Source organism: Bolinopsis microptera, chromosome 10 (genome assembly GCF_026151205.1).
Source record: "Bolinopsis microptera isolate Bmic1 chromosome 10, MBARI_Bmic_1.0, whole genome shotgun sequence".
In the NCBI taxonomy this organism is placed as follows: domain Eukaryota; kingdom Metazoa; phylum Ctenophora; class Tentaculata; order Lobata; family Bolinopsidae; genus Bolinopsis; species Bolinopsis microptera.
Window position 1 is genome coordinate 5620303 of NC_087081.1, and position 7210 is coordinate 5627512.

A 7210-nucleotide genomic window follows, 5' to 3' on the forward strand; every position below is an offset into this window, starting at 1 on the left:
TAGAAGGAGGAGTAGTACTGGATTGTGGGGTGTTAGAGAGGCTGAAAGGAGGGGTGGTACTGGATTGTGGGGTGTTAGGGAGGCTGGAAGGAGGGTTGGTACAGGATTTTGGGGTGTTATGGAGGCTAGAGGGCCAGGGAGGGTGGTAATGGATTGTTGGGTGTTACTTGTTAGGGAAGCTGGAAGGAGGGGTAGTACTGGATTGTGGGGTGTTAGGGAGGCTGGAAGGAGGGGTGGTACTGGATTGTGGGGTACGGGTATTAGGGAGGCTGGAAGGACCGTAAATAATTTATTCCAGTGTATAACGATGGCTTTCCGGTGAAAGCAATTACTGGCCAACCTGTAGCATCACAAGACAGCACCTGCACAAGGCTGTCTTCAACACATGGCTGCACTCGTAGAGTGGAACACCGCCATCCACTGAGGAGTGGCCACTAGAATACGAGGTGGCCACACCTTAGCTTGTTTGCTGAAGAAGGAAAGCTATCCAGACTTATCAGTTAATATGCTAAAATATATCACTGTGGTTGAAATGTCCTTTAAAAAGGACATGTCAAACGTAGAATCATGTCTTCTCAAATAGGCGTCCTTTTAAAAGGACGCCCTTCAAAAATACTGTCCTTTTAAAAGGACGTAATTTAAAAAGGACAGCGTTCACAGAAACACTGTCCTTTTCAAAGGACACCCAAAATCTACTTCATTTAATTCAATTTAAAGAAAGTCAGTATACCCCATGTTAGGGTTTATTGAATAGACAATCATTGGGGCAATTTAGAGTATCCAAAGTTTTGATTTGCCAGGACTTCAAATTTTTCAAATTTTGCCTGAATTGAGCGACATTTGAAAGTACAATTTTTGACCATGTTTGGCTCTAGTCCATGAATTCTTTGACGGTCTAGATATTTTCAAAACATTGTCAAGTTACCTAGAAGACCTTTTCCCAACTAATACAGAAAACCAAATTAAAAAATATAACTACATTCCGAAATTACACTGGTATTTAAAAGCCGTCCTTTTAAAAGGCCCATGGGTGAATATGGGTTAACCTGATTTAGACAAAATTCAGGGACTGTCAGGAAACTTCAGGAAACGTTGAATAATGGCCCAAACTGTAGAGGAGATCCATTACTCGTTTTCTGTAGAGTAACATGGATAACAGTAACCATATTAACAGTAACCATAGTAACATTGATTGGTCATTATAACTGCACTATTGTCAAGTAGCTGATGAAAACATCGTTAGTCTTGGTATAGTTCAGTCACTATTCTTACTAAATTACTCCCTAAATGTATGTTATTCATTGAAATAAGTAATAATTCCAGTAATAAGTAATAGTTCCATATTATTGTTAATTATGTGGGTATGCAATAGTCATATTGAAGTTAATTACCTAGATGTTCAGATCTTTAGACCTATACTATGACTATAGTCTATAGTGATATCTCATTGTTAATGTCTAAAGTCCGGATCTATTACACATTAACACAATATGTTTCCAATTCATCAGTCTTGAAACCTTACATAAACCTACTTGCTAAAGTCAAAACATTGCGAAGAAACTTGACGATCGTACCATCTAATCGGGGTGATTGGTAGCTTCTAATTTGACGATTAGACACTTTTGTGGCTTGTATGAGACCCCTGAGACCCTTTAATGAGACCACTGTTTGACCCCCAACTTTACCAATGTATCTTGCAGTGGGACTGACTGGGGATTAATGAGACCACTGTTTGACCCCCAACTTTACCGATGTATCTTGCAGTGAGACTGACTGGGGATTGTTGATTATTCAATAAAAGTAATGATCAGTCTGTCTGATGTCTAGAATAATGTCTATAACTCTATAATAACAGAATTGACACACTTTGATCGTTAATATCATAATATGCTCCTCCGTATTTAAATAAATGCATGGCTGGTTAGAGGATAAAGGGTATGACCCCAATATTGTGCTATCAAAAACGAGCTACTTTTTTAAGACCTAAAATTCCTACCATGGGTTTCTTTTACCTCCTTCAAAAAAGCTAACTGAAAGTTGAAGATAATATTATAGACGTCGGGAAATGTGGCAGTGCTGCAGATGCCTTGAAGCCTCATGATCAAAATATCGTTGCGAGATTTTTGGTTCACATCGATCGAGTTAAGAAAAATTGTTGATGTCACTTGATTTTCAATTTAAATGATTTTTATTCAACGATGTTTGTTTCATTATTATGGTTATAATTGCCTTGTTACTCCTCTATTTTCAAGGAAGGACGAATGATTTTAATGTTAAAGGGTCACATCGAAGATATTGTTGCGTTGTGATGTAAAGAAAGACTAATTTCTGACCGTGTAAAGAGTTAGTGAGGTAGGAAATGTTTTTATTAGCATGTTTATTTGTTTCAGTACCATTGAAAATATTTGACAAGAATTATTTGCTTTTACTCTCTGTTTATCAGTACAACTTATCAATGGAAAGTTAAATCATGATATGTCAGAACGGCCTATATTGAAATCATAAGATCAAGAATCTGCTTTTAAATCAACATTCAAATTTTCCAAAACGACGATTGTTTTGCGGAAGGATCTGGGTAAAATTACATACTTCGTGAAGAGCCTCACAATCCAGAGAGAAGCCATCTGCTTTTCTACTAATTAGATTAAAGTATCGTAGGAGCAGGTTATGTTTGTATGAATTTGCAACTCAGGTGGCTAGTCTGGTAAATATGAGAGTTTTATCGCAGAAGGGATACGTCCGATGTATTTGAAGGTAATAAATTTTTAACAAACTATTATTATTAACTAAGTGAGGTACAATGATGTATTGGTTTAACTATTTTCCTGCGCCACCTGTTTCAGGTATTCCCATCAGAATTAATATGCTTCAACCCTATCAAATATGCGAAAATGAATCTCTATTCATCCTAAAATTTGAAAGATAAACCAATGATATCTCCGCAGATAAAGGTTTCTAACTGCGGCGAAGTACCCGATCATTTCGTGAATGTCGCTGAAGACGAAACCTCCGAAGTTTAAAGGAGGACGAGGGTCTGCCAACTGGGTTGCAAGAGAGCAAGATGTCAACCGAGAGAACTCTTTAAGAGTATGAGTCGGTGACTTTTTTACGGAGTGACACTCTTATAATATTTTGTTCAAATCCAAACGTCAACGAGTCGAACTCGTGGCGCGTTTTGGTAGATTGATAACCGTCGATGATCCATGAGCTTTTAAACCGTTCAACTGCGCTGAACCATTCCATCATTCAATTATAATGATCATGATGACGTGTTAAGGTGCTTTTATACGTATGTCTTTGAAAATCTCCTATCCTCAGAGAGCAGTGATTATAGGCTATGCTAACGACAGTGTACAGTATGCTTCCATTGTAAAGTTTGAGTGTCGGGGTACTTGAACCTGTAGACTTCTCTCCCAGAACAGGTACAATATTTTGGATTTGAAGCAGGCTTTCTGTCTCTTTGCTTTGAAGCGGACATTTTGATTAGCTCTCACGGAATTAGCGTGATTGGTGTACATAAGGTTGGTTACATAACATTTGGCTCGACGGTTACACGAGATGCATTAAAATATTTGTTATCTTTCTACCATTCCAACCGTGCTATATTCCCCTTTCAGGATGGATAGCGACTGCAGCTGATAGCGGGGCCTCCTTCCCGATGGTAGATCTTGGAGAGAAGAGTGGTGTGATTAACGATGAAGAAAAAGGTGAGTCCTGTTATTTATATTAGCCTATGTGCTTCTATCTGTAGTTTTCTAAGTTGTTTTATCACTAAAAATTTCCTATTTAAAATGATATGTCTTCTGTTACAAACTTCATTGATTGATGCATATTTCAGGATCGAGAATTTGAATTTATTGAATTGAAATGGCAATTTAAGAACAAGAACGAAAAACCGGATCACCGGTGTGGAACTTCTTCTTGCGAATATTTCTCGAAAATGAAAATCTCTGTAATGGAGTTGCTCTATCAGAACTAAGGGAGTGTATCAGAGAAGTTAGAACATTATAGTTTAATAGCCAAATATAGTGTTAATATTTTTTGGCTCGTAATCCGAGAATTTGGTGTGAAATGTTATCTCATTGCACTTGCAGGGTTTTGATGAAGATAATATTATGTATTAAACCAAGGCGACTTTTTGGTGACATTGATTTTGTTATATTATTTGAAATTGATAGTTTGTTTTCTATTGGTATTGGGATAACAAGCTAGCGTTTTAGTTATTACCCGCTTCCCTTTCCCATGAACAGTGTTTAGAGGGGTCCTGTTCAAATATTACGTATTCAATATTTAGCATTTTCAACACCCCCAACCCCTCCCGTTATTGATGTTTTCCCCTGGAAAAAACTTTTTCTCTAAACGTTACATGCTAACGGCCTCCCTAATCAGTAATGAGCCGAAATCATTGTTATACATATGATTGTCCGGCCAAGCACCTCCAACTACTTACGTTAGCAGCCGGCATACCCCGATCCATTCCTAAATTTCACACCACTATCTAAGTGAAATGAATATTGAATTAAAAAATTGTCCAAAGTGTTATATTCTAAAGGAAAAAAAAAAATTTGTTCACGTATTAATCAACAGCCAACCCTACCACCCCCCCCCCCCCCCCCCCCCTGACCCCCTCCCCCATAATCATTTGGGAACCCCCTCCCCTCGGCTGGTACGTAATATTATATGTGAAACGACCCCTTACCCGAAATCAGACAATTATCTTAAAGATTTTTTCGTTAACATTGGGACATTTAACGATCGATTATATTAAATTGAAATGTGTTAAAGGTTCTCTTTCTCTCAGCGGGCAGACATGGGACTTCCGAGCTAGTCAACTCCTGAATTGGGTGTTTCTATGTGGTGGGTTTTAGGCGGGTTTAGATAACATTTCAACAAGATCGAGTGAATTGAAATTTAATTGAGTTAGAATGTTATGATTGTGTTATAATCCCGAAGGTAGTAGCTGAGTCGGATTATGACATACCTTATCGGACCTTATTTGACGGACAAAACTTGAACACTGAGGAGGCCCTAGCGTTTCATCTTAATGTCCGTCAAAAAAAGTCCCGTTCAATTAAGGTCCGTCCAATTTAATGTCCGTTGGAAATTTTTTCAAAAATATTTCCAGTTCGAACTTTTTGTCCAGAAAATATATGCAACTATAAAACTTTTATTGTGCCGTAAGTTAACACGGAAAGGTCTCCTTGGTCTGCCGGAGGCACAGAAAACTCTACTAAATATGATGTTTATCAAGGGTCACTTGGGGCACTTGGCGGAAAAATCAACGAAATTATGGCACTCAACAACATAAGTTCAATGAGCTAGTCGGAGTCCCCGCCAAACATGACAAACTTGGTTCCACAGCCCCCTCTAGATATTACGCGTAAATCGTGTTGCCAAGGACATTGTCTGACTTTTTTTAGTGCATATTACTGAGGGGAGGGAATGAAACAGTGCTAGGAAACTCACGTGAAGGTATAAGGTTAACTAAAGTTGTCTAAGATAAAACCACTTCACGCCGAATGGCTTGTAAAAGTTAACACTGAAATCAGGGACCGGGGTAGGTTGAGAAAAAAAGGTTTTCCATAAAGCTAGAAATCACTGTTGCTTTTTTTTAAGCATTGGACTATTTTCATGCACTAAAACCATTTGATGAAGAGATAATATGTGATATTAGACTCTGAATCATGTACATATGGTTTAAACATGTTTTACTGCTTAATGACTGCTTTTCTTACTTTACTGTATAAAAAAAAATGGATTTAAAATCATTTGCTGAACTTTAAAAAACGTCCAAAAAATTGAAAAAATTCGGATTTTTGATGATTTGATATGCCTTCGAGCGTTCATATTAATGTCCGGTCATAATTATTCCGTTCATGTAATGTCCGTCCAAATAAAGGACCGATAATTATTACACCATGCTGGCAAGCATGACCGTGCCTCTTATATTCACAATACTATTTACCCTCTATTCTATTTACCCCCCTTTTACTATTTACCCCCTTTAACTATTTACCCACCTTTACTATTTACCCCCTTTACTATTTAACCCCATTTACTATTTACCCCCTTTACTATTTACCGCCATGACTTTTATACCCCCTTTACTGATAACCCCTTTAGTGTTTTTCAAGCATAAAGACTCATCGAAAGAAGTTCAGCAGGTATATTTTAGTCATAACATTCTATTTTTAATTTAAATATGACAGGAATAAGAAATATATGTGAAGTTTTTTGAGAAATTTGCGCAAAATACGCGCCAGCATGTTTATACAAATTTCGGTAAAATCCCAAAATTCCCAGATTCCAGGGGCTTTAAAAACCATGTTAAATTGTGTTTAGCGATCTGAAATTGTGCAGGGCGTCTAGACTTGACCAAATCGACTGTAACAAAGTTTCAAGTTTCAGGAGCATCGGAAATGGGTTTTCTAGACCCCGGTTTTACAAACAGATTGTCGGGGACATATACAGATATACATATATATTCTGGGTAGACGCTTTGCCTAAATATGCCTGTAAATTTAAGTGGTCCATAGATCAAAAGGATAAAAGATATAGTCCATTTCCCGACCACAGGTCTGCGAATAATTATTTACACTTTAGTTTACATTGTATAGCCATTAATCTCTTATGGAATGTTAGGCCAAAACCCCCAATTTAGGAAAACACTCCTGTAGGTGATCTGAATGCAAAGAACTGCCGGTAAAAAAACCCACACCATAAGAGCTCAGTGATGATCAATGAACCGGAAGTAAATTACCTATAAGTGTTCCTGAGTCCGGTCGAGAGAATTCAGTAAGGCCAAAATAACACAACTCAAAGTCAAAGGGAGCTCTTTTTTCTAGACTTCTTAGCATGCAACAATCTACAAATCCTAACTGGGTGTACACTTGGAGATCATATTCGGAGATTTTCAAACCTCGGTTAACTACAACGGAAGCAGTGTAGATTGAATTATGTTTGCCTGCTACCCCTAATCACCCGCGAGAGTGTATCCTTCATTCCATAATCCTAGAACTCACACATTCCTCTGACCACAAACCGTGTTTCTGCAAACAAAATGGAAAAGTGTTATCTCCGACGCGGGAAAGCGCTAACAGAAAACCCTGGAAAGATGCAACCCCAAATACATAAATGGAAACGGGCTGAAAATGAAGCGAACCGGTATCGCTATATTGCGTACAAAATACCCCTCAGTTTGCAGACCCAA